The 27,855-nt window shown below is 30.3% G+C and overlaps 1 protein-coding gene across 6 annotated transcripts in view; it reads right to left on the reverse strand.

Annotated features, from left to right (window-relative positions):
- LOC107070354 (furin-like protease 1) overlaps positions 1–27,855 on the reverse strand; it is a 239,171-nt gene that overhangs the window by 170,763 nt on the left and 40,553 nt on the right. Inside the window, exon 2 of one of the 6 annotated variants that reach the window (XM_089170234.1) lies at positions 20,576–20,649. The exons of the other annotated variants lie outside the window; for them this stretch is intronic. The gene's annotated coding sequence lies outside the window, so the exon portion shown is untranslated. The remainder of the gene's footprint in view (positions 1–20,575; positions 20,650–27,855) is intronic. 6 annotated transcript variants of the gene reach the window in all.

Here is a 27,855-nt window from a genome sequence, read left to right on the forward strand (position 1 = left end):
GAAACATCTTCTCTTTGCTAAACAATCTAACAACGATAAAAAGGTTCACGTTTTAGGTTTGCATAAACGAAAAACGTATCTTATCGTAGATAATATCATTTTATTCTTTTATTATCATTTCGTTTCTTTTCATTTTCACACGATTTTTCTGACGATAGTCTTCACGATTATGACTACCATAAAATCGAATTTATCGCTTAATTTTCAACGAGGCTAAGCACGGTATCTATTACATACACATTCTTGTTTACGAAAATTCAATAAAAACAACTGCAATGGTTTAGCTAGAAAATATATATGTATATCAAACTAGTCTTATATATATACCTTATATATGTAAAAGTAAGCTACGTATAAGGCATGTTAAATCGTTAGGATACGCACAAATGAGGTAGTTCAGTAAGAGTCTTGAGTTGAGTGGTTCACCTCAAATTGATTACGGAGGTAGTATAATTTTGTGGATGAATCGTTCTTATAAGCAGACAAATTGGTGGAAAACCCGAACATTATTCATGCAACGGTTAAAATGATTATTTCCTATCTGCCTAAAATATTTAAGTAAAATTACACATTTGTTTGTTATATATCTTTTCTTCCTATAGATAAAAATTAGATAAATATTTATTTGAAAATAATATATTAGTATACAAGGTTTTCTCTTTCGTTGAATTATTCGTTTATCTTTGTTGCCATTATGATGAAAATATATAAACATTTATTGTTCAAAAATCTATTCACTTTCCTCTGTTTCACCGATCGCCAGACTTACTACACGCAACGTTTTAACTAGTGTTATAACTGTGCGAGCAACAAATGTATCCTACGAAAATTGGATTCATATAGATTTGCAACGGTGTGAATCGTGGTTGCACTGCAGGCAGGGAACGCGTTTCAATGATTTATGAACTCGCCTACATTAATCTCGATGACTCTCGACTATCAAGCGTTGATGCGTATAACCTGTAATTAACGGCATATATCGCCAATATTGTTTTAGACACTCTCTATTATTCCTGTGTTACTGTATTTTCAATAATTCGCGACACGTACAAAAGTATCATTCATCAAATTAATCTTGATCCTTGCCAAATGACTTCGATTAATTAGTAAACATTATTTTGGTTTTCACGTATGGGTCATTACAATCATTTCAGTAATGTGTCGTATATTACTGAGAAATATTATTCATAAAATAAAGAAAGTATAATTGAATAATACAGAAAAGTAATATAAATAAAAATATCTCTGTTTTAAAAATTAAAAATTTCTAAATGTTATAATGAAATGATGAAATTGACATATTTTAACTTTCAACAGAAAACTTTTATTTCTATGTACGTAAAAATCTAAAAACATGAGTATCGCATTTGGCAGACTCGCGTCATAGTATTCTCTTCGTGTCCTACGATATTTGTTAGTGCATACTCCATATATATATATATACATTTACACTATTGCACAGTTGTTACATACATTGTTACGAGCAATGCGTGCTGCTTGTCCATTTTACGCTACGCCAACTCGACTTGAATTTGCCATTCTCGAAAACAACTCACGGGCACCGGGATTTACATTGTCCATTTTTATTTACTCTTTATTCCCCCCCCCACCTTTCCTTCAACCCACTGTAAACATCAAATAAACTAAAGATTAAAGTAAATGTTAATTATTCCCTGATCGAGTTACCCTCTCCGTTCTCTAAAATTCTTCTTCATTTTTAACTTTAAAGGCAACTTACTCTAACCCCTGTGATAATTTGGCTCAAGGGTTGTGGGGGTTCAGATAGAGAGAAATATATATATATATATATTTAGCTGATATAATATAGTTTATTAAATTATGATGATGTGATGTCGAGCGGTATTTACATAAGTTTACAAAAAGTGACGTGGTTACAAAAATACAGAATACAAAAGGGTTACAAATACAAGACCAACTGACTGATTTGCAGAATAACAGATAACACACAGACAGATACAGACGGACTAACTGAGGACTGAAGACTAGGGACATTTTCTTACTTCTTTCCACATATTTATATCAAAAATGAGCTACACCCCTTTGGAGAGGGAAGGAGCTTACGAATCTTATTGACCAATAGCATAAGGATCCACCCCATAGTCCACCGACGGGTACAGCCTATGGTTTTTGGTAGTGAAAACTATGCATAAAGAAACTTGATCAAGAACATCGGAATGTTATCGCTTTTTATGGTATCGCATATGTTTACATAGGAATCCGAAATTCTTCAAAGGGTCCCGACACCGCATAAAGGGTTTTCATGGCATCAATATATCTCGATAATTCTTAGGTTTGATTATGGTTTTATGGCTCTCCTAATCTTTTCTTTTAGTCTCTAAATAGTATTTTCCTTTCCAGAAAATAAAATATAAAGAAAAGAACTGAATAATAGTTTTTTCCTACAGGGTATATATAATCCTTTAAGTATACGCGTCGACCTTATCTATTTTTTATTTTATTTTTTCATTTATACTTTCACGCGTTCACTTTTTATTAAAATTAATATCTAAAATATTTACTTATTGAAATGTTATATTACCATTTAATGTTTGAAATGTGTTACCAAAAATAATTCGAATAAATTCTTTCGAATATAATTTCTAATATTACTAATTATGCTGATTCATGTTGATAAGAATATTACTATTATTATAAAAATAATTTATTCCTTTTTGCCTCAAACATTAGTATTCACGTTGATAAGACTACTTTAATCTATTCGTCGAAATAATAATCCATATCTTTGTGAAATTATTTCCCGCTAGTTATCTTTATTACTTTATTTTGCAAGAAATTAACATTTTGCATGTTTGTACTAACATAAAAAAAAGAATAATGTGAATAAGAAAACATACGAATTATTTCATCTAATTGTAATATTTGACAATTCTAAAAATTATTATAATATTTGAACACAATTGTGCGAATAAGATTATATATAAGTGCAAGTTAACGTTATCATTGACGATAAGGAAACAGTAGGAATGAAATTTTCTTGATATTATACAAATAAAGTAATGATTATAAAGAATTCGATTCTCAAATGATAATGATTTTCTAAGACGCATTTATCATTTTTAATCATAGCAATGACAATACGATGCTAACTTTCACTTCTTCCGTTTAGAAATAATAGAAAGGGCGAAAAGGGTATTATTTCCTGCGACTTCTATGAAAAAACCACGGACGATTGCACAATTACATTTGATCATGGCCATATTTGTAATAAAAAAAAAAAAAATAAAAAAAATAATAAAATAAAAATAAAAAGAGAAAGAAGTAATGGGTAAATGCGAATACGAGGTTGAGCAACGAATCGTTACGCGCGAAATCGTTCAATTTATGCTTCGCCAATAAAAGTTATACGTTTTCAATTGTTCGCAAGACAGAACGAATTTTCCTTCGTTTTAATTAATTATTTTAATATTCTTGTTATTTCGCATAAAGCGAATTTTATTGGAAAAAAATTGTTTTAATTAATACAACAATACAATTCAAAAATAGAATTAAAATGAATAGCATATTCGGTTAAATCTTATTTTGAGAATCAGCAAATTTTAACGTTTGATTTATTTATAACGAATATCAAAGAAAAAGTTTTATTCCGAAAGAAAAAGTTGTACATATTTCGTTATAATAATAATATCAATCTCATTAATTAAAAATTACAAATTAAGGCTGATCGTCATATTTATCGTTGGAGGAGAAAATAATAATAATTATAATAATAATAGAAAGGAAAAAGAAAATAGGAAAAATAAAAAAACGAAAAAATTAGAAGAAAAAATCTCTCGAAAGTCAAAGGGAGGCAAGAGAAAAAAAAAGGGAGAGAACTTTCACGTTTCTCGCAAATCCATAACGATAAAGATCGTTGACCGGAAAAGCGCAGCGCAGTACGGCGGATACGCGTGCGCGCACACATAAAAAAAAAGCATCAACCGTATAATACCTCCATGCGAATTTTTCGAGTGTTTCTTTTATGGTTTTCTAGCACCTGTTTTTTCTTGGTTACCCAAGTCTAAGGCCACCCACCCACACCTTGAGCGTATTTTTTTTTATCTAAAAGAAGACGCAGTGTGCGAAAATAATATATTAAAGTTAAAAAAGACAAAAATAAGGAGAAAAATTACAAGATTTTTATAAAACAAAATAATAATACAGAAGTTAACGTTTAACAAATGTCTTTCTGTAAAATACAAAGATATATAATATATTAAAACATAAAAATCTTGAACGTAAAATTGTATGTGAAATCATTTCAAGATAGCTGTCAAAAATACAATATATATATGTAATAATAAAATATTTCAAATATTAAACGTTGTCTACCTGATATTTGATTAGATGATAAATTTTGAAACTCCAAGTTATTACTGATCAGGAGCTTAAAAAAAAATATATTTTTATTTATTAATCCAAAATATTAGTAAAATATATTAGAGTATTATTATATATCTTAATTGATTGATAATTAATCAAAAGAAATGTATATTCTAGTCTAAAAGTACGGTGTATAAATTCGACGTACCATCCTTTTCTAAATCTAATGGTAAACTGACTTATTTTTCATTATGAAAGTTCTTTTATTAAAAATTGTTGTTTATATGACTTTCTAAAGGCCGCATATGTCTAACACAAATAATATTCGAAATAAATAGAATTTATTGTTCTCAAAGTAACATAAATAATTAGAATTTCGATTTATTTTCATAAAGGACAACGAGCCAGTCTTACGAGGGATTTCGAAGATAACAATACGTTGAATTTATACTTCATACTTTTAGACTACAATATACAGTTCCTTCGATTAATTAACAATCATTTACGATATATCGAACACTTTCAAAGTATGTTCATCTCCACTCATCCTTTCGTAAACAAATGTATTTCGCAGTATCTTTCGATCGATGTATCTCTACGTAATACACACACAAACATACCCCTCACATACATATACATGCATAACAATTAAACTAGATCTTTATAATTTTATCAAATTTTTGATCAACTGTGGGTTTTATCTCACACTCTTTCTCTCTATTCATGTCGTTTCATAAAATTTTATTGTTATCGTTGCCTAACAAGTTTCTCTTAAAAAAAAATAAATAAATAACAAAACCAATCAGAAAAGTTTCAATAGCAACATAAAACTAACCGCATCACCGAGAAATCATCCCCCCCCCCCCCAAGAAAAAAGAAAAAAGCATGTATATCATTTATATACAGTTTTTTTACGAACGAAATATGCCATATAAATTATTTCCGATACAGTAAGTACTCACTTGCTCGAAATAGGACTCCGTTGGACCATAATTCATAGATCTTTTCATCAAAGTTCCTGAATCTATGAAAATATCGATAGAAAGGATCGTTCGTGTAATATGTTAGTGCACAAACGTTATATAAAACAAAACTGATAAATATTTATACGTCTATATAATCAAGATTATCGAATTACACACGATAAATATCATTCGTAGATGTGTTCAGTCTCATCAAATAGTTTGCCAAGATCAAATAACACGGTATTCGTAGCAACATTGTTATCTATGACAAAATTTGTACATTCGAATTCGTTATATATATATATAAAAGGAAAAAAAACGAAACAAAAAACATACATATTAGTCATATATAACGTTCGATACGTATCCATAATCTAGTTTGTATATACATATATAAATTTTATAAAATATATAAAACATAAATGCATATTTATTTGTATTAGATAAATAATGTTATACAACTTGTATACATAAAATTTGAAATACACGTGGAAATGAGTTGACAAAATTAAATTTTTAAAATGTAACAAAAAAGAAAAAAAAATAGAAAAAAAGAAGAAAAAAGGGAAAAAAAAAGATAGAAAATCTAGCATAGTCTAGCATAGTCCAGTCTAGTCCAGTACGTTGATGACACGTGGTAAATTTGTTTTTCGTCGTATGAACTGGCGAGAAGAGGATACATTTCAGTCAGGAAAGTTTCAACTCGGCGATTACATTGCGACGCCGAGGTGGACTATCGATCCGTCGGGCTCATCGTAACATATCCATCCCACTGCTACATCTACACGATTCTGTTTTCGCACATTCGGATTTTCATGTCGTACTAAATCCCCCCTCCCTTCCTACTCCTCTCTCTTCTTGCCCTATCTTTTTTCTCGTGATACGAGTACGTACGAAAAATGATACGATTCTCATATACGAAGAATATAATATAATAAAAAAGGTGAAATTGGATTACACATTCGTTTAATATTCAACCCTACGATTTATATACTTGAACGCGGATATAAATGAAATAATTGTAACTTCATCAAAATTTAACAAAACGTTTCAAAATTCAAAACTTTTATCATATTTACGTAAGCTATTTTGTTCACTTAACAGATAAAAATAAAAATAATAATAATAATAATAATAATAACAATAGTAATAATAATATATACGTAATTTTCATTTAAAATACAGTACGAAACAATAACTAAATAAAATATTAGAAATATGAAAGATTTCTTATAAAATATTGAGAGAAAGAGAACATAATTTGATATTTGAGCAAATGAAGCTGTCTATTAATTCATAACATATATTAAATATATTTTTATGATAATAAAAAAAAAAGATTTATTTTTAATTTTTTTTTAATAATAATAAAATTTCCTTTTATGCAGTTTCCATTAAAGTCTAACCATTACTTCGGTAAATTCTACATAAATACATACACAAATGTGAACGATGACTTAAGTACAATGCGGAAGAACAGCCGATAACGAGGGCGTTAATAGTTATGCCATTGGCCAGGTTATGCACATACTTCGCATCGTCGATACACCGTTCTCTCGTTCGCGTATGCAACAATGACGATAGCTGGATAGGTGCGATGCTCGACCATTATGAGTTGCTGTCTCAAGCTCTAAAACGAGCTATCCCGAGGTATTTCGATTTCCACGCCAATCGAACCTCGAAAACCGATGAATCTCTAATGCATTTAGCAGTTATTAGGAGTGTAGACTAAAATTATAAATGATCATTTAAAAACAAAACATTTTATTAATCCTATCCATTTTCTATTTTCAAATATAATTATATATAAATATATTTTTGTTTTGTTTTAAATTAATCTATTACTTTGTGTTCACGAAATTGTAAAAATTTATTTACAAAAAAAATGAGAAAATGTCGAATATATATTTTATTTTTCTAAAAATCCAAGAAATCGTTTAAATTATGATAATAAATTGAAAAATATGTAAATTGTAAATATATAATGAAAAATATGTAAACGTATAAAAAAATTATCAAGAGACAAGGATCTTTGAATTTCGAACAAATCTACACAGACTGCAAGTATGCAGGTTCATCTTCCTAATGCATATTTTTGTGATACTTAACGTACATCGGCCTCGGGAAATGATAGAATTCCAGCGCGAGCAAAATTTAATACGTAAACGTGCCAAAGGGAAAGGAGTTTATGTCTCGCGTCGTCTACAAGAGAAAATGCAGAAAGAGGGAGAGAGAGAGAGAAAGAGAGAGAAAGAGAGAGAGAGAGAGAGAGAAAGATAAAGAAAACGCTGAATAGGATGCGTTTTCCTCGGTGCTCTCTTTCCATATATTTTCAAGAAAGATAGAAATAGATAAAACTTAGAATTTTCCATGAAAAAAATGTTGCAATAACTTCTTTTTTCTTTCTCTCGACACCGACGAGATTCATTTACGAATAACGTCCATCTTTCTTTTTTTTTTACCAACAAATCATTGTCAATATTTCAACAACGTTTCAAGTATTCGTCACGGAACATAAAAAAAAACAAAAGAAAAATATTCTCGTAGACTTTATTTCTCACTTCGTATGCGACAACTCGTCTTTTCTAACAATAAGTAACAACTGTCGTTCCATAAATGCATCTGATGAATTTCCTAGATATTTCCTAGATGAATTTCCCTTGATACTTACCATCCTACGTATGGTAGTATCATCAACGTATACATGAACGATCACAAACCGTTAGAGCTTGCAACGTGAATTGGCTTTTAGGACACGATGAGGAAGGATTTAACACCAAAACGGTGGGGCACCGAGCATTTACGGTAATGCGTTCTGACGTGGATTTGAAGTTATAACATCGAAAGTGCGCGCGCGCGTATTCAAAGATAGCCCACGTCCATGAAATCATATTGATTTATGTACTCTACCGTTGGATCGTTTCGAAGGAAAGTTCGAAAATCGTCTCGTACATGTCATCATTTTACGCTACTTCGATAATATTTAATCCACGCACCGAAGGAACCATTGAAAATATCTTTTCATTGTAGGTATTTCAAGAAAGAATATATCACAAATGGAAATGTTCAATATGTACTTACTTATGAGTCACTAAAGTATTCATATCACTATTGTCAATTTTAAACAATCGATATTTGTTAGTAAAAGAATTATATTTTACGATTATTAAACTAGTAAATTAATAAGAAATTTTCATTGTTATTTTAATGATCGTGTCTATGATAAAAAAAATAGGTCTAACAATTATATACCTTATCATCTCGAAAATATTGTAAAATTGAAAGAAGGTCCGATGCAATCAAATACTACTTGCAAATTGTATTTTTATAATATCTATTTTAAGTAAGAATATTTTTCTGTGACTAACTTTCTAAGCTAAACTTTCGATTAATTTCTTATTCAATTTTAAAAGTAATATAAATAAATAAATATATATATATATATATAAAGAGAGATACTTCGAAAATGAAATTAATTGAAATTACTATCTTTAGATAACGTAGACGTATAAAGTTCAGTAGTAATAACGACATAAAAAGAAAAAGAAATAATCTCTACTATTTTTTCAACGTCATAAACATACATATTTATGAGAAAGGTGAATTTAAATGAAATGCAAGCGTAAGGTTACCAGATAAAACGAATAAAGATACAAAAGTCTAAATTAAAATATATAATAATAACAAGTTGTAATCATTTATACAATTATATGGTTTTCTTTTTTTTTGTAACTTCCTTATTACCGTACAAGTATGTCGAGCTGAACGTATAAACTTAACATGCTCGTGACGTCAAACTTCTGTTTATGTTTCCGGTGTAACGCAATATTCGAATCGTAGGACATAGCTCATTCGCGTGCATGCGCATGTGCGTTGTTCGCGTTTTCAGTATTTCAATGTCGACAAACGACGTTTCACAGATAAATACAATTCTTGCGCTTCAACGCGGTTGAGGTTTCGCGAAAACAAAGAGATTCTCAAAGCGGAATTCGGATACATACGTTAAGGTGGTCTGTCTGACCAATTTAATTAATGAAATTACATACATTCTCTATTAATGTAAATTACCGTTCTTTCGTTACGTAATTTCTCTATTGCACGCTAGGAATAATAATCGGATGTAATTTCATTACGAATTTTATAATCTCACGAATTGAATTCCGTAATGGTTCGTGTAATTTCATTTGCAAGTTTACCAATTAGATGATTTTGCATAACTTATTATATTTACTTAACGTTACTTCTACAAGAAGAAAAAAGAAACAAATATACAAAAAGAAACTCGAGGGGCGCATTTAATATTTATTACGTTGGAATTGTAAACGTCAATAACAAATTTCAACCTCGAACGTTAATATCTGATGTTAGTAATTAATGCTTTGACGTTTAAAGAGGTATATAAGGGGCATTCCACGCCAAATCAGACGGTTTAAAAAATTTTTATTTTTGATTTCCGCCATTTTTTTGATATCTTTTAGTACCCATCGAAAAACCCTTCCTCCTAAATTTTGGCATTTTTTTGATCATCCGTTCCAAAGATATCGAATTTTCAAAAAAAAAAAAAAAAAAAAACAGATCTTTCTGTGGTTTTTAGCCCGTAACTTTTATAAAACTCATCCACATGAAAATTACCATTCTACATAAAAGTTTTGTTTTTCAATGTACTTTTCGAAAAATAATTCAAAAAAATTATTTAAAGTGTCTTAATACGTAATTTTTGATTTTTGAACATTAAATTGCATTTTTTAAAGTGAGTGCATATTTTGATTTTCTTCAAAATTTTTTATAGCAAATTACTACTAATTCCACAACTTTTTAGGCCGGTCTGGTCATGGGCCTTCGATAACTACTATTTTTTTTCGATTTTTGAAAATTAAAAAAATTTTTTTTTTATTTTATTAAATTTTGTCATTTATTTATCTCTTTTAATGTATTTTGAATCACTTTATATATTTTTTTTTATTATAACAAGCGTAGGAAAGTCTTAATTACTGATTTAGATTAATAATTGACAAAAATAAGAAAAGTCTTGATTTATTTTCGTGATTTTTTGAGAAATTTTGGCAGTCTATTATCCAATACAATTTTCTGTAATGAAATAGCTTTTTTATGCGGATAAAAGCATTAAAAAAATTCATTTCAAATTTAAAAAATCATTTTATGACTTTTTCGCGTAGTGTCGCTACTGACTATTTCCTTTTACTGTTACCTTTTTTTCTTATTAATAGTTATATTGATTTTATATCTGTATCACAACCTCTTTTGTTATTGTTTACTACAAAATGTCCACCAGTAAATTTTGTGTATTTTAATTTGTTGCTTATGTTTGTTAATTATTAATCTAAATCAGTAATTAAGACTTTCCTACGCTTGTTATAATAAAAAAAAATATATAAAGTGATTCAAAATACATTAAAAGAGATAAATAAATGACAAAATTTAATAAAATAAAAAAAAAAATTTTTTTAATTTTCAAAAATCGAAAAAAAATAGTAGTTATCGAAGGCCCATGACCAGACCGGCCTAAAAAGTTGTGGAATTGGTAGTAATTTGCTATAAAAAATTTTGAAGAAAATCAAAATATGCACTCACTTTAAAAAATGCAATTTAATGTTCAAAAATCAAAAATTACGTATTAAGAAACTTTAAATAATTTTTTTGAAGTTTTTTTCGAAAAGTACATTGAAAAACAAAACTTTTATGTAAAATGGTAATTTTCATTTGGATGAGTTTTAAAAAAGTTACGGGCTAAAAACCACAGAAAGATCTGTTTTTTTTTTTTTTTTTTTTTTGAAAATTCGATATCTTTGGAACGAATGATCAAAAACATGCCAAAATTTAGGAAGAAAGGGTTTTTGATGGGGACTAAGAGATATCAAAAAATGGCGGAAATCAAAAATAAAAATTTTTAAAACCGTACGATTTGGCGTGGAATGCCCTATAAATACTGTGTGTCATCCACAAACATAAATTGATAAGAAGTATACCAATATGCGAGAATATTTGAAAATACTACCATCTCCATGGTTAGAAATTCTGATTTAAGGGATTTCAAAATAATGTTTATACGTGTAACGAGCCTATTATTTTTTTCCTCACGTTATTACAAAGCGAATAAATGAAAAGTAACAGTTCGGAAATAGACGCAAGGGTTTTTCTCCTATCAACCTACCGAATTTTTTTTTTGACGGAACATCCGTAACGATTCGATGCGTCCGATAAAATATTCATGAATGGATCAACGAAGAATACAAGTTCGTTGGGATTTTTTTTTTTTTAAATCAAGCCTTCCGAAATCGATTTTGCTGTTGAAATATCAAAGGGTTGGGTACGTATTCTGATTTATTTACAATAATATCATAATCTTCATAAATCTTTTGGTATTTCAACACATGACGTAACTAACAAATTTAATAATTATAATAATAATATTTGAAATAATACCACGTAAAATGTGTGCATAATAAAAATATTTCTAGATAGTATACGAACCTAATGTATTTCGAGGGACGTATTTTCATTCGGTCATTCATCCATCTACATATGTGTTACGTATATACGTGTATTACTGTATGGGATGCATTTTCAGTGTTTCCAAACAAGCGTGGGACAGATTCGCAATTTTACCGTATGCCAACTTCGGTGAAAATGATTGTTCGGGTATATACGATTTGATACTACGCTTTAATTCACCGAATGTATGTAAAAAAAAAAAAAAAATAACAAAAAAGCTTATTCATAGAAAACGACTACAGAATAAAGAATTCAACCAATCTTTTGTTCCCTTTCACTGTTTTCATTTTATTTCATTTTATTTCATTTTATTTCATTTTATTTCATTTTATTTTATTTTATTTTATTTTTATTCCCTTTTACCTTCTTTCCTTTTATTTTTTTCATCCTTTAACTTTCCTCCCTCTCTCTCAATTTCTCTCCAACGAAGAAAATTCGTAGCCTTACTTCTTTGAAAAGCACATTTCCAAGAATAAACATACAGAGAGAAGTTTCCAAAGCACGGCTCGAGCAGTCGTCATTGTAGCAACTAACGTAAGGGTGCTTCGAAAGTTTATTTATTACTACGTTTATCAAAAATAAAAATAAAAAGTACAGAGATAACATTAAGATCATGGATAAATGGAGAGCTTCTTGGTAAAATAAATTTTCAATTTTTTTAGTAATGTTAGCTTACACTGGAAAAGGCAATTCTAGAAACGATTGCGCCTAACGTAAATATAGTTTATGTTCACTTCTCTGTAAAGTACGCTGTAAGTACGATATACGAGGTATTACCGAACCTGAGCACCTGAGATCGCGAACGGTTTATTGCCATAAAAATAAATCTTTCAAATAGCTGAATTTCTAAGATCACCTCGGATCATTAACATCGACAAAGTCAAATATACCTTAACGAAATTGAAAATCTGATCTGATATCAGTTATATCTAAATATGTCTATTTTCAAAACCAATATATCAATTCATGTGATTTGAAAAGATATTTGATTTTTATTTAACAAAAAGAAAATAAATAAACTCATTAACGATATCGCATTCCAAATATATAGAAATATTCAAATTACTTGCTTACAAAACTCATGAAACTATATTTACCATATTGAAGCATATCAAAGTTCAAGATTAGACGGAAATCTTTCAATGCATAAGTAATAAACGTATGCGTATGCGTACATATATACATAGAAACGTCCTCTTCTCTTTCTGCTATACAAGTAGGAACGACTACTTTTCAAGAATACGAGTTTCCGTCTACGTGATTTTCCACGTCAACGTGACACGTACTGCAAGGTTTAGAATGAGTCGGTATGACTGAAAGAAAATACGCGCATTTACAAATACATCAACAGATTGATATAAGTCTGCTTCTCAGCCATAGAAAATATTTGAATATTGCTTAGATCTTAGATCCTTTTTCTATCTTATTCTTTTTTCTTTTTTTTTCTTTTTCTTTCTTTCTCTTCATTTTCTATTCAATGATTTAATTCCTTTTTTTCCCCTTACGAAGTTCGAATTCCTTTCAATATCACGCATCTTATTGAATACCTCTTCAAATAAGAAAATGTGAAAACATTCGCATATACATATATAATAAATTGCTATTCTTCAATCGGAACTAATATTATATATGTGGGACGAGCGCCTCCATGCCAAACTTATCAGGCATTTGTGAGAAGAATTAGTCGATGGGCCCTGGATAGCTCAATTGGTTAAAGAGCAGTCGCCCGGAAAGCGAAAGATCCGTGGTTCGTGTTCCCGGTCCAGTCAGTCCAGCGGTTTAATTTTGTTCACGAATCCCACATATATTTATATGGATTTTATTTATTCTTGCTTATATTAAAATACGTTCACTGATGTGTTATTTTTATATAAATCGATAACTTCATATATATCTAATATTATCCTAAGTGTTTATACACAAACCCAATATAATTCAAATACGTAATACAACATATTTAAATGTTTATATTAGAAATATGTAAAAAAAATCTTATATCAAATATCTCGAATATTGTTTTAAATCATTATTAACGAAAACAAATTTTCTTAATTCTAAGAAAAAATACCTTCTACAAACGATAATTAAAATTGCTATGATGAAAAGATTTGATAGCGTAAATATTATTATTCTTTTAAGGTGTATTACGAGCCGTGTTTGACGATCTACGATTTTACCGAAAGCAATTTGTTCGATCAGTCGTCTCGATTCATTGTTTACAAACGAGTAAGCTGCTTCTTAAGCACGACTTTCAACCCCAACTCTACACCTCGTTCCGACAGTTTCATTCAAGAGAAAGAAAAAGAAAGGGAAAGGTACTCATTAACGAGTATCGAACTCTTATTACAGATATTTTAAGACAAAAGTCATATCAAGAATGTTTGGTATATACAAATAAGTATATATATTTTTTTTAATTATGATTTTTATCGCGTTTAAAATAATATTCTGATCGTTAAGTACATTAATAAAAAAAAAAAAAAATAGAAAAAAAGAGAATGAATAAAAGAAATCATTATCTTTATTTATTTTCATGCCAAACTTTCTATGTATTCTACAAACAATAATATCTCATATTATTTATGTACTTTACTTTTGTTACTATCATTGAAAAAAAATAAAGAAAATAGTGAGTTCGTAGCACAAGAATCGATAATTATTATAAAAAAATGTTGATTTTAGATAGAAATAAAATAGTTGAACGTTAAAACTAGCGAAAACTGTAGTTATTTTCGAAACTCAAAGTATTAACAACCTGACACTGACTAACGAAAGTAACGAGTTTGTCGTACCGTATTAGGAAGTTTTTAATCTAACTCGCGATTACTTCCTGCAATTAGAAGAACCTCTGTTTGGAAAATCCTATTAAAATGTATACTTTCGGGGCGTAGTATATACCATTTATTTATAACTCTGTTCTCGTTCGACATTATGAATCTCGTTAATGTACAGCACGCAGAAGAAGCATTAATGTACCGAAGCTTTTTTTAATTTCCGTCTCTTCGTTGCCATTCGAAATAGGGATGTATGTATTTATCATGAGAAAATAGTATATTAAATACCTAGGGCGGTAAAGTAAGAAATATCTCAGAGCACATGTTTGTTAACCTCGGCTTCGCCTCGGACAACAATTACATGTGCTCTGAGGCTTTCTTATTTACTGCCCATGGTGTGCATACTTTTTTTCTGCTCGACATAAGCGGAAAGCGGCAACTTCGTTTTGCACAGCGGGAGGAAAGTTGACACTTTCCGCCAGGAGTGAAGAAAAAAATAAAAGGTAGAGAAATACGTACATGTTAGCGTTAAAGTACATGATTTAGTTAATTCATTAAAAACTTAAGTCATACGCGATATATAGTTGAACGTTTTAAAGAAAGCATATATATATAAAGAATTTTTATTATAATCTTTGGGCTAGTCGTTTTATAACATAACTTCATAAAATATGAACTCACTAAATACGAATAGTTAAAGTATGAGATTGAAATTTGATTTTTCTTTGAAATCTACTATTATTTCTACGTATATTTCTCTTCGTATTATATAAAATAATTTAACTGTTTCGTAATTTCTTCTTCCGATGAAAAAAAGAAAAAAAAATGAAATTTTTTCCAACGATTGTTTTATTTTTATTTCTTTTTTATTATTTTTTTTTCATTCAAGATCCTCCAAAATTTTATTTCTTTTCTATTTTTACATTTTATTTCCTACTATCAAAATAATGTACGAATCAAATGTACTAGTAAATCTAGAGAGTAGACTATATAAGAAAAATAAAATAAAATAAATTTTTAACGAGATGTTCTACTATGTTATATATTTTTCTACAAATCACCTCGTCAATTCGAGTACCACGTATACATTTACCGCAAAAAATGAATGTAGAGCATAAGTTATTGTAACACTTTTATTTTCTCGTTTCTATTTCCTTCGCTACGAACCTGATGACTATTGTCTACTGATTGACTTCTCCACTTATATTATCTACGTTACGCTTGTCACTACGTATATTTTTTTAATGAATTTTTTCTATACAAATAAATTATTCGAGAGAAAAGAAAAGGAAAAAGAAAAAAAGAGAGAAAGCAAGAAATATTTTCTCAAAGAGTAAAGATAAATGTGATATAATCTGAATACAACAATAATCGATTAAGATCTTGATGAAATATAATTAACCTCTTGACCTACGCGATATCTGACAATTTTGCTTGCCAAGAAACAAGAAAATTGGTCGCGCGCTATGTTATTCAACTGTTCTGTTGCGTACCCGCTCTTTTAAAACACATATTCTTTACCACGAGTCAGACTCGTTGTGTTCGCTTATGGCACAAATTTTTTATCACGAGTCTGACTCGTGGTAATAGGTCAAGGGGTTAAATCTAAAAAATACATAAATGGGATATAATCGGAATGTAACAATAATCCCTCACAATTAAGATTTTGATGAATTATAATTAAATCTAAGAAATACAATGAAGAAACTCGGTTAAGCGATGATTTGCGATCGAGTAATTATTCACACTGTTGTCACTAGAATAGCAAAGTGAAGGAGGACGATTTGTTTAATCCGATGGTCCGTTAGTAGGTGCATGTTTCAGTCCGCGACCATAGTAGACCCTAGCTAGTACACGTAAACACGGAAGTAAACGTTGCATAATTCACCTCACAGGGATTGCTTGTGTTAGCTAACAAATCTGCCTGCTATCTTGGTGCATAATATATATATATATATATATATATATATATATATATATATATATATATATGTGTGTGTGTGTGTGTGTGTGTAGTTAAAAATAATTATTACTAAAAAAAATAAGAAGATAAAAGAAAATGAAGAAATAAAGAAGAGAGAACATCTAAATGACTCGCTAGCATGACACACAATGTAGATAATGGAAAAAGTTCGTACGTTTATTAAAAGAAAAAACTTTTCTTTTACTTTCTGTCTTTTTTTTTTTTTTTACAAAATTTTACACATTAGCGCGTTCCTCTCTTTCTTTCTTTCTTTCTTTCTTTCTTTCTTTCTTTCTTTCTTTCTTTCTTTCTTTCTTTCTTTCTTTCTTTCTTTCTTTCTTTCTTTCTTTCTTTCCTTAACTTTAACTTTATCATTCTTGTTCTCTTTCCCTTTCTCTTTATGTTCCTGTCTTTTTAAACTTTAAATGATAACGAAAAAAAAGAATATAAAAGTAAAAGATGAATGATGATACCTATATTCGATCGTAAAAATGATACTTCAACATTTTGTTCATGTTAAATAAACTTTGCTTTCAGGTACGTAAAGAGAATTTTTTGTTTGAAATAAAAATAAATTAGTATCTCTCGTATAAAAGATTTTCAAGAAAAAAGGAAAATCATTATTCGTTGTGCAGGTAAAAAAAAACATACAATTTTCAAATGCATCATTATCAACTACAAATCAGATAGAGATCTGTTGTAGAAATGTCTTTTCTGGTTACACGAATATTTCTTAAAAAAATAAAACTAATTCGCGTGGTTTCGGATCTATCTAGGAAGGTTAAGTTCAACGGTACGTGACCTCGCTCGGTTGCGTGATCGTAATGGTGAAAAAAAAAATAAATAAATAAAAAAATGAGAAAAAATGAAAATCAAACGAAGTTCGTTGGAAAAGATTAAAGGTGTATTCTTATACACGCGAATTCACGACGACGCGGCAGATAGGTTTTCTTGTCAGGATCGTTTTTTAGTAACTAAAACGAAAAAAGAAAAGTCAGGAGAGAAGGGGAAAGGGAGCGATCGGGGGTTGCTGAAACAAAGAGGAAAAGAAAAAAAAGAGTTAAACAAAAAGGAAGAAAGGAAAGAAAGAAGGAATAAAGAACAGACAAAAACCCTAAAGTATGACGTAAAAGTGCTCTTTTTTCTCTTTTTTTTTATATTTTTTCTTTTTTTTTTGAGATATCACCGAGAGTCCGCTTTGATCACGTTAATACGCGAGAAATTACTTCGTCGGGGGAGACACGCGTGAGATAATTAAAATTCAGAAACTCTCTCACGTATGGTATATAATAGCAATAAGAGAAGGGGGAGGTAGAAACGTACATAGGGAGGAGGAAAAAAAGCTTTGACATTTTATCATCAACTACGAAAGAACAGAGTTATGTACTATCAGAATAGCTTTTTTTTTTTTAATATGAATCGCTAAAGAACAAAAGATGAACGGGAAAGATGAATTTAATTTGTCGCGTGTACGCAATGACCTCATTTTTTAAACTTTTCATATTCCTTTATATATATCATCATCAGTTGTATGTAATTCAAATCACACAAAATACGTTCCTATATCCATTATCAGTTGTACGGATTTTATGTACTTTCTCCCCCTTGTCTTTACACAATACCGACTGATTAATTGAAAATATCTGCAAAAAATTAACGAAAGAAAATAAATTCTAGGTAGTAGTAGTAGTAGTAGTAATAGAAATAGTGGATTAAAAGAAAATGTAATTTATGAAAGTTTAGTTTGACAATTATTGTAAATGCAGTATCTTATCAGCAGCGAGTCTTCTTAGACATTTTATTACTTTATAAGATTATATTCAAGAGCAAAGAGAAGATCCTTCTCTATAGAGCCCTTCTCTTCTTCTGTTAACGTTCGAAGGAAAGCTTTGCAGCTCGTTTCAACTTTTATCATGCAAATAGCAAAGTGAGCCTTGCATAATGCAAGATCGAGAATAAAGAACAGAGATTATTTCTAGGTTCGAATCTCACAGATACGAAGTAAAAAGTTCATCAAACATGGAAACTCACTAGCCTTCCCCAACTCCCACCTTTTACACGAGTGTTAGAACCACCCTCGTTCGCTTCGTCACGCTTCACCCTATTTTTTACTTTTCTCCGTGACTCTTCTAACTCGGAAGCTGGCTTACATCTCAGTCCCCCATATCGGAGGCTGTTTTATTTTTTTTTATTTTTTTCTTTTCTTTTCTTCTTTTTCTACGTCCACGTTGATATGTTACTTTTTCCCTCTCACTCTCACTCTCTTTTTCTTCATTCTTTTATGTATGCGTGCTTCATTCTCTCCATTCAATCGGCAGAGGTCAAGTTCTTTTTTTCTTTTAATCGTTCGACGATCGATCATCGATAGAAATCGAATTAATCAAAGTCATGGATGACATTTACATCATTAAGAGACACACACCTGGAATCCTTAAACCCAGAAAACGTCGTCAACTCGACTCGAAACTCGATCAAACTATCTTGGACAACGTTTGCTCAAGTTCGACTAAACTACCTCTATACCGAACGAAAACTTACACGGAATAGGGGTTAGATACGACAAATTCGATCTTTTCGCTTTACTGAATGTGATATATATATGTTACTTTGTGTGAAATTCTTGAATTCATGAAATGACTAGCTAAACCAAAAAATAACTATACTGACCTCTTTAAATATGAAAGAATTGCATACTTCAACTAGGTATAAGATGAATTAAATTTCAATTTCCTACTGTTCACCTCTCGTGAATTTATATTTTATCTATTTCGATTATGACTTAACTGAATTATATAATGTAACGTAAACGTCATCATAGGAACGTTTTCTCGATGAAGAAGAAACATTTTTCTGCACCATTGTACGTACAGGCACGAAGACGTTAAGATGAATGAATGTCGGACGCGAGAAACGTAATAATCGTGTTGTATGTGAAAAGGCAAAGACGTTTAACAACAAAGTCCGGAAACGTCATCCTCGAGTTCCTGAAGGCGTACGTACCCATAAATTTCTATTTTACTTACCTACTATCAAAACCGTTAGAAAAATAATAATAAGGAAGAAATCAAACTAACAATAAGTAAAACACAAGTTAGTCTTTTCAAACTGTTCACGAATGACTTAATCGTTTAAAGATAGACTCAATTATACACAATCCTGTATGCATTCTATTTTAATAAAAAAAAACAGGAAGTAGATAAAATAGAACGTTTATATGACACGGTAAATAGAATATAAGCAAATACATACGGTACTATTACAAACGATAAGTAAAAGTATTTATTATAAAAATGAATGAACAACTTAGCTGTTTAGATTTGTTTGAAATATTTTTTTCTCCTATAAATATAATCAAGAAATTTAATAAAACAAATTTATCTCATGAATATAATCCGATATAAAATATACATTCAAATAGTTAACATTCTAATTTTGATAAATTAGTCGATGCACGTTCTATCAAAACAATTATAAAAAGATATGGTAAATATGCTTAATGAATGAATAAAGTCAAAAAATGTTTGATATAGTTAACTCGAAAGAGAATAGATAGTTCGAAAGAGATCGAACGTTCGGTCAACGAAGCAGAGATATATTGTGTATGCTGTACTGGACCATCGAACGGAGTTCTCCCTATCGTAGACATTGCTGCACTGCACACGTTGATCAGGGCTACCAATGTTCACGATCAGAGAGAAAGAGAGAGAGAGAGAGAGGGACAGAGAGAGAGAGGGAGAGAGAGAGAGGGAGAGAGAGAGAGAGAGAGAGAAGAGTGACACAAGCCAATATCGGACCAAGATTGACAAGGATTTGGAGTGACCGTTCATCGATTTTGACGCGCTTTCAACGTATTACGGTCATGTATCTCTCTCTCTCTCACACACAAGCACGCACACTTTGTGTGTGTGTCTCTGTCTCTTTCCTTTTTCCTCTTCGTTCCCCTGTACGCGCCTTTCTGAAGTCCACTCTCCTGTATCTAATCGATGTTCCTACTAAAAATATAACATAAATGTTCATACCTATGGTAGAGATTTAGGTGTCGTACTGCGTGGATAAGGATTTGACCATGTTTCTCTTTCACGACGGAGCTTACCTGAAACATCAAATACGATTTATCATGTTAGTACGAGTCTCTGATAAACTTTAACGGTATTAAAACAGATTATATATTATTTAATGTAATTAAATAGAGAAATTCATATTACGAAATAATAGAAGTTGTTTAGTTTGTCTAATTGTTGTATAGGAATGGAAGTGTTATAATAAAATTAAATAATAAAATTAAATAATAAATTTATAAGAAAAATACAATTTTTACGAATTATACATTATTTAGTGTAATTATTGAGATATTTATATGACGAGATAATATGAATTATGCGATATATTCGAAAATTGATTAGTTGGATTAGTCGTTATGCTTATAAAAATGTAATAGAAAAATAATTAGCAACATTTGTAAGGAAATATATATGAAACTTAAACGTTTGTTTAGATTTCCCATAATCTTTCTTGAGATTTTTGTGTTCTTTTTGATTTCGCGCGTAGACGGTTTATCGCGTGAGTCACTTCCGTTCTCGGAATTTACGATGATACGCAGGAAAGAGATCTGCGCGTATTATCTACGACGAGAAGGGGTTATATGAATGAAGCCAGAAAGATTGGCGGCGAACTGTGATCGACGGCAGCATGAATGATGGTCTCTCTCAACAAGAATAATCGAAGGGAAACGTAAAAAAATGTGCTGGAAGTCATCGCTAGTGATAATACGTGACTTGGGTCAGAAAAACGATTATTGGTGTTAGCGTTCATCACGGAACTAATCGAACGAAGGCAAGAGAGAGAGAGAGAGAGAGAGAGAGAGAGAGAGACAGACAGACAGACAGACAGACAGACAGACAGACAGACAGAATGAGCTTTGAAAATATCGTGTCAATGAATTTTTCATTAAAACTCAAACGTACTGCGTTGTTCGAATAAAAGATGAACATTAGAAAGAACCGAAGAAACAAATATCTTTTCGTAAAAACAAAAATAATTAATTATCCTTTAAAAATCCATATATATATATATATATCCATGCTTTTTATTATAATTTAGGATTAAAAGTATTACAAAAGATATATTATGATCGAACATCAAACAGAATTTATTTAAAACGCGTCGACGTTCGGACAATGACCGCTACCTCTTTGTACTTGTCAAACACAGTGTTCTTTACACAACAAGCTGTCGACGTTTAATTGGCACGTTGCCCTTAAACGTTATAAGAGGACAAAACCTCTTTCCAATATTTTTCAATTATTGGAAAATACACCATGGATAATCATTTTTTTTAATACAACGGATGCCGAGCTGTGCGTTATCGTTTCATTAATAACAATCCTTATCCACTTAAAAGAATAAACTTTATCTTTGTCACAATCTCTCTCATTTTTTTTAATTCAATCTTTCTTTCTCTCTCTTCTTCTATTTCTTCTTCTTCTTACTTTTCGCACACGTGTTTGTTCTCATGCAGTAAATCGATACCTTATACACCTGTATATATATATACACGTAAGAGTACATTTTTCTTTACGAATTGTATTGTAAAGTAATGAAAAATCAGTTTCACGAGATACAACATTTCGTGACGTTATAATATCGATTATTTAACGAAATAAACGACAATAATGTAAATGGAAAAAATATTCATTTCGTTAATTAGGTTAATACATATGGAATCTTAAAATGGGTAGAATAAAAGGATAGGATAAGAGAGGTTTTCAGAAATTTATTCAAAATGATTTTATGCGGGCACATCTATTATGCGTACTACGACCTAATTGCCAAGAGTAGAAGACGTACTTTGGACGCCTATTAAAGTCCTAGTTCACTGTAGAAATCGCCACATTGGTGAATATTAATGATGAAACGTAACCTTCGGCCAGTTCCATTAATAAAATGTCCTGGAAGAGCGTCTCATTATGATGGGGCACGAACCCGCATAAAGAAGTTTGCCGACAATAACACCCTAGTGCCATTACTCGTTTCTCAAAAAGAAATTCTTCATCTCTTCGACCTCGACCTAACATAAATGAACATTTTTCGTTATTCTAAATCAATGATACTGATTCGTTTCGATTTGATTCTGCGCACGCGTCATCAATCCCTTACTTTTTCGACAAAATAATAAATTAAATTATAAAACGATTATTATTTTGGAATTTAATAGTTTTTAATCACATTAACGTTAATATCTCGAATCTAATCTATTTTCTTTTTTTTTCACTTTTTTCCTTCTTTTACGAACTTGTATATAGTTCCTTTTAACTCTCTTCAGGTTTCTTCGAAATTTTTTATTTTTTTGTTTTATTTCAACGCTTTGAAACTGCAGAAAGATTCAAAGAAAATGCCAAGGGAAACGGTAAAGAGAGAAAATGGTAAAAGAGATAAAGAAAAAGAGGGAAGGATAAACCCGTGGTCACACTTACGTCTCTACATGTTCTCTTTATGAATAAATGCATTTACGGTTTCGTATCCTTAATGAATATATGTAGGTTCGAGAGGATCGAGTTTACGAACGAAACTGCTCTTGGCTATTCATAGATCTTAGGCCTCCAGGAAGGAAAAGTAAAGAAACATAACTTTTTTTTCCTTTCTCTTCGATTTTGCATACAAGTTCGATTATATCTAAAAGATAAAAATCAAATTATTGCAAACGATACTTTGTATCTATTTTTTGAATTTTTTCATTACCTCTTACAATAAAAAGTCAAATCTCTATTGATTGTACTTCTTGCCTGTTTTTTGATATCGGGACATGGTTTGTAAAACGATAGTCCTCTCTATCTCTTTCATTTGTTACCGATGTTAACTATTTATGCTTTTTCTCAGTCGCAGCATTTCTCTCTTTCACTTTTATCTTGAACCCTTGTGATAATGGCGATCTCGTTGTCGCTTTGAGTTTCGTTCTTTCGTTTGCAATATTATATCTTTTACATTTTGTTTATAAAGCGCTTTTTATAATCGAGGTTGCAAAAAAGGTGAACAAGACAGAGAAAGAAGAAAACAAGGATTTAATCGTCTCAGGGTAGAAAGTTAAGATCTAATGAAGTTTTTACATTTTTTCATAGATTTTTCACGATTATTTTTTCAAGAACATAACGCAATTATTTTTTTAAGAACATAACGCGATTATTTTTTTTTCTTTTAAACATATCTTTTCAGATGTGCTGAAGTATTTTTTTTTATTTTATATATATCTTATCAGATTTTCTAAATTAAATGAATTTTTCTTCTTTTTTTTTTTAAAAATACATATAACCAATATTACTAATATTTTAATAAAAAGATAAGATAACGTATGAACGTTTGAGAAAATTAATTGAGTAAAAAAAGAAAATAAAAGGTATTATTTGAATAACTAATTAATAATGATAGTATTATAAGTAATATAATTTTAAACAAAACAGGGTAATAATCAGTGGGTGTTTTTTCAGCAAAGACAACGGGCAAATTTTAGTCAATTGTTAGTCGGAAATAAAGCTTGAAACAACGACGGAGACGAAAAAGAGAGAAACGAACGAAATGGAAAGAACTTTTAGCGTGAAACTACGTCAAAATCTTCTGGCGTTGTATTTAGACGTCATTAGCCTTGTACTCCGCCATTCTACAATGGACTTTGAAACGACTAACCATCTTTAATTTACCTGCGATTATTTCCTAGAGTGTTTGTTTATAATTGTGAAACTTTTTATTTAACCAAGAAATATTCGTATCGTTAATTGCTATATGCATCGTTAGTTGAATTTTTATTTTTTTTATTTTCTTCATTTTTGTATTTTCTCGTTCCATCGATCAATCGTCGATAACTTTAAACAAAATAAAATTTTACTTCCAGGTAGGTAATATAAATTCATTAATTCAATATGGATCATCTAGATTTATTGAAATTGAAAATATATATCATCATTTACCGAGAAACATTAATGAGAATATATATATTTATTTTGGGTATTTATTTATAAAATAGTAATCAATTATAAAAAAAAACCAAAAAAAAAAGAAATTCTTCTCTATCCTCGTTTTGAATAATATTATATATAATATAACGAAAAGACATTTAATCGTTATAACTATGACATAATGTTTACTCGACGATCAATATGTTAAATAGTAATAATCGATATCGTTAAAACATGCGTTAGTATTACCACCCGACAATTTCTCATGAATAAAAAGCGAACGAATACAAATAAGTTCCGTCTTTCGATGTTAGCTAACCGTAAATAGGAATAACATTCGAAGTACACACTATGTATTGCTGGTGAAAAATACCGAAGTGCTACGTGTTTCAAATAAAAGCACGGATCGTGAATTTTGAGAAATGGTAAGACAAGGGAAACCTTAAATCTGCTTACAAGGAAGATGGATAAGAAAATGTGTAATCATAAAAAAAAGAAAGATAAACATCGCGTGCGTGCGTGCATAGGGGCGTACGTGCATACATGCGTACGTGAGTGCAAGTATATTATATACTCACGTGTGAGCGTGTGTGAAACGTGTGAGTGATGTTTGTTGCAATATCTGATACACAGTCACAGTTACACAAATTGGATAACTATTTTTAGAATCGAACAAATAACTCTACAATTTTTGCACAGTTATTATTTAATACGAAGAGTTTAATATGTTTTTAAAAATATGTGATAAATTGAAAAAAAAATACTTTATAGCAGGGATAAAAAATAAAAAATGTAATACAAAAAATATTATCTACTTAAATAAAATATCAACGAGTAAGTAAAAACGTTGACGAAACATAATAACATATAGCATCCTATTGAATAACACATCTGTTACAAGCTCATCATTAATGGTTGAGTCGCTCGATCACAGAAATATAATATTAAACAAGTTTCGTCTATCGTTCACAGGTAAGCCACATGTCAAAATCAGACGCATTTAATAACAACATCGAATCTGTATCGACGTTTTAACGTGAAAAACGTAAAATTATGTATTGAACATGATCATCGAATGGTGACAAAGATTTCATTTGAACATTTGTGTAATGTGCAACAAGTAAATAAGTAAATAAATTACTCAACCGTTATGATTTTATGCCTATTAAAATAATCATTTCAATAAATATTATGTCGAACAACTAATCATTAATAAAATCATTTGGGATAAGATCAATATCATTTATCGACGACATGAAATAACGTGTAATCCGGTTTCCGTGTGTAATCTGGAGAATTAAACGTCGTTTATTCCTTATCCGACTTGATCTTTTTTCGATGAAGCTTCACTAAGAAAGCATTTTACCTGAATTTCAATCACTTCGATCGATTACATTGAACCCAACCCAACCCACCCACTTTTTTATAGTTGATCTGTCAACATTTTTTAAAATTATTTCAAATACACAAAATAAACATATTTAATTGCGATCGTTATTATTTTATGCAATAGAAAAAAAAGAACAATATATAATATAAATTTTACGTAGACATCGATAAAAATAACTATTCATTCGCGTTTTTCCTGGATAAACCAAATCAAAGATCGAGATCGAAAATTGCGAACGACTACTAGAAGGAAACTAAGCTCAACCAATTTTCAGTAGAGCCAATTTTCTCGAGATAAAACTCGCAGAATCTTTCGAGACCAGAGAGATGCTAGGGAGATGAGAATGTTGTGAAAGTATTTCCAAGGGTTGCAACGATCTACTATAAATGTTATTGACCACGTCCGCCTAGAAACATCGTTCGCAGTACCATCCACTAGAATGGTATTTGCTGCAAAGGCATCTTCGGTTCTACGAATAGGGAACCATTCCTAGACGCAATACTATTCGACATTCTCCCAATAAATTACATTTCCCACATACAAATCGCGTATCATGCAGCTTCATTGCTCAAGTGGTAACAGCGATATACTATTGTTTTCTTTTTAATAATCTTACATTGGAATTAAAAAAAAAAAAAAAAAAAAAAAAAACACGAAATATTACGATATAATCTTACGAAAATTCTAGAAGTTACGATTCACTGTTCCCTTTTCCACAATATTCGTATTAACATGAATATTAATGCAACACCCATTTAGAATTTAAATTCAAAATTTGAATGAGACAGGAAAGTTTGATTATCATCGTGAAATGCGATTCTTTCGACACGATTTTTAAGCCATTGAAACAAATAGCTTTTCTACGTATTATCGAGCGATGCAAATTTTTTTTTTTTTTTTTGTAAAAAGCGAAACCGTTCGTCGAATTGGACAAAGCGTATCCCATTTTGGCATGAAATTTTGCGGTAGAAAAATATTCATTTATATATGATAATACAAATATTCCAATTTACATATTAAAAGATACGTAAAATATATATATTTTATCGATGATAAAATACGCATTAAGATAAATCGTTGAATATCGTTTTTAAAGGAAAGATGAATTATTACTTGTTCGTTATGAAATGTTCGTACGGTGTAATATTTTTCTTATTCCGTTCCGAGTCGTTGCCTTGGCCGCAGACAAATCACGAAAGTAAGGATCGTTTAACGCGTCTAGGAAAAGCCGGATTTGCGCTAACGTCGGCCTTATAAAATACAATTCCATACTTGCTACAGAAAATATCATTTTTCCATCCATCATATCAGAAACACACCGGTGCTTCCAACAGGAATCACGAATTTTATCTTTATTCTAATTCTCATTCTCTCTCTCTCTCTCTCTCTCTCTCTCTCTCTCTCATTCACTCACTCATTCACTCACTCACTCTGTCTGCCCAACTATTATTTTATTCTTTTATTTTATTTTTTCTTGACATATACTCGGGGTGTGCTAGCTTTCATCATAGCCAACAAATCTTTGATAAATCTAATTCTAATAGCCATTTAAAGTTCCGTTTAAAGAGACAGAAAACTGATCCCAACAAGTTAAGAAAACGAAATCGCATTCATCCCGAACGTAGGAAAAGCGAAGTTGGCTTATGAATTATCCATAAAGAGAGAGCGAAAAAGAGAGAGAGAGAGAGAGAGAGAGGAAAAGAAAAGAAAGGAAGATATCTCGCTCAAGGCTCGCGTCCTCGCCATGTTGGAACTTTGGCCGCGTATACAAACAGCCTCATACATTTCAATGGAAAACCTTGATGGAAATCCCAACGAAACAAACTTTTCTTACCGTGCAAAACGAATTACTACTACTCGTTCAATAACTTAACGAGCTCTCTTTTTCCATCAGTTGATAAATACAAAACTAAATTCCCCCACGTAAATCGTTGAAATATACGTTCCAAAAAAGATTACCGAA

This window comes from Polistes dominula, unplaced genomic scaffold (assembly GCF_049000335.1).
Source record: "Polistes dominula isolate Pdom_NZ unplaced genomic scaffold, Pdom_raw_medaka contig_15, whole genome shotgun sequence".
NCBI classification, from domain to species: domain Eukaryota; kingdom Metazoa; phylum Arthropoda; class Insecta; order Hymenoptera; family Vespidae; genus Polistes; species Polistes dominula.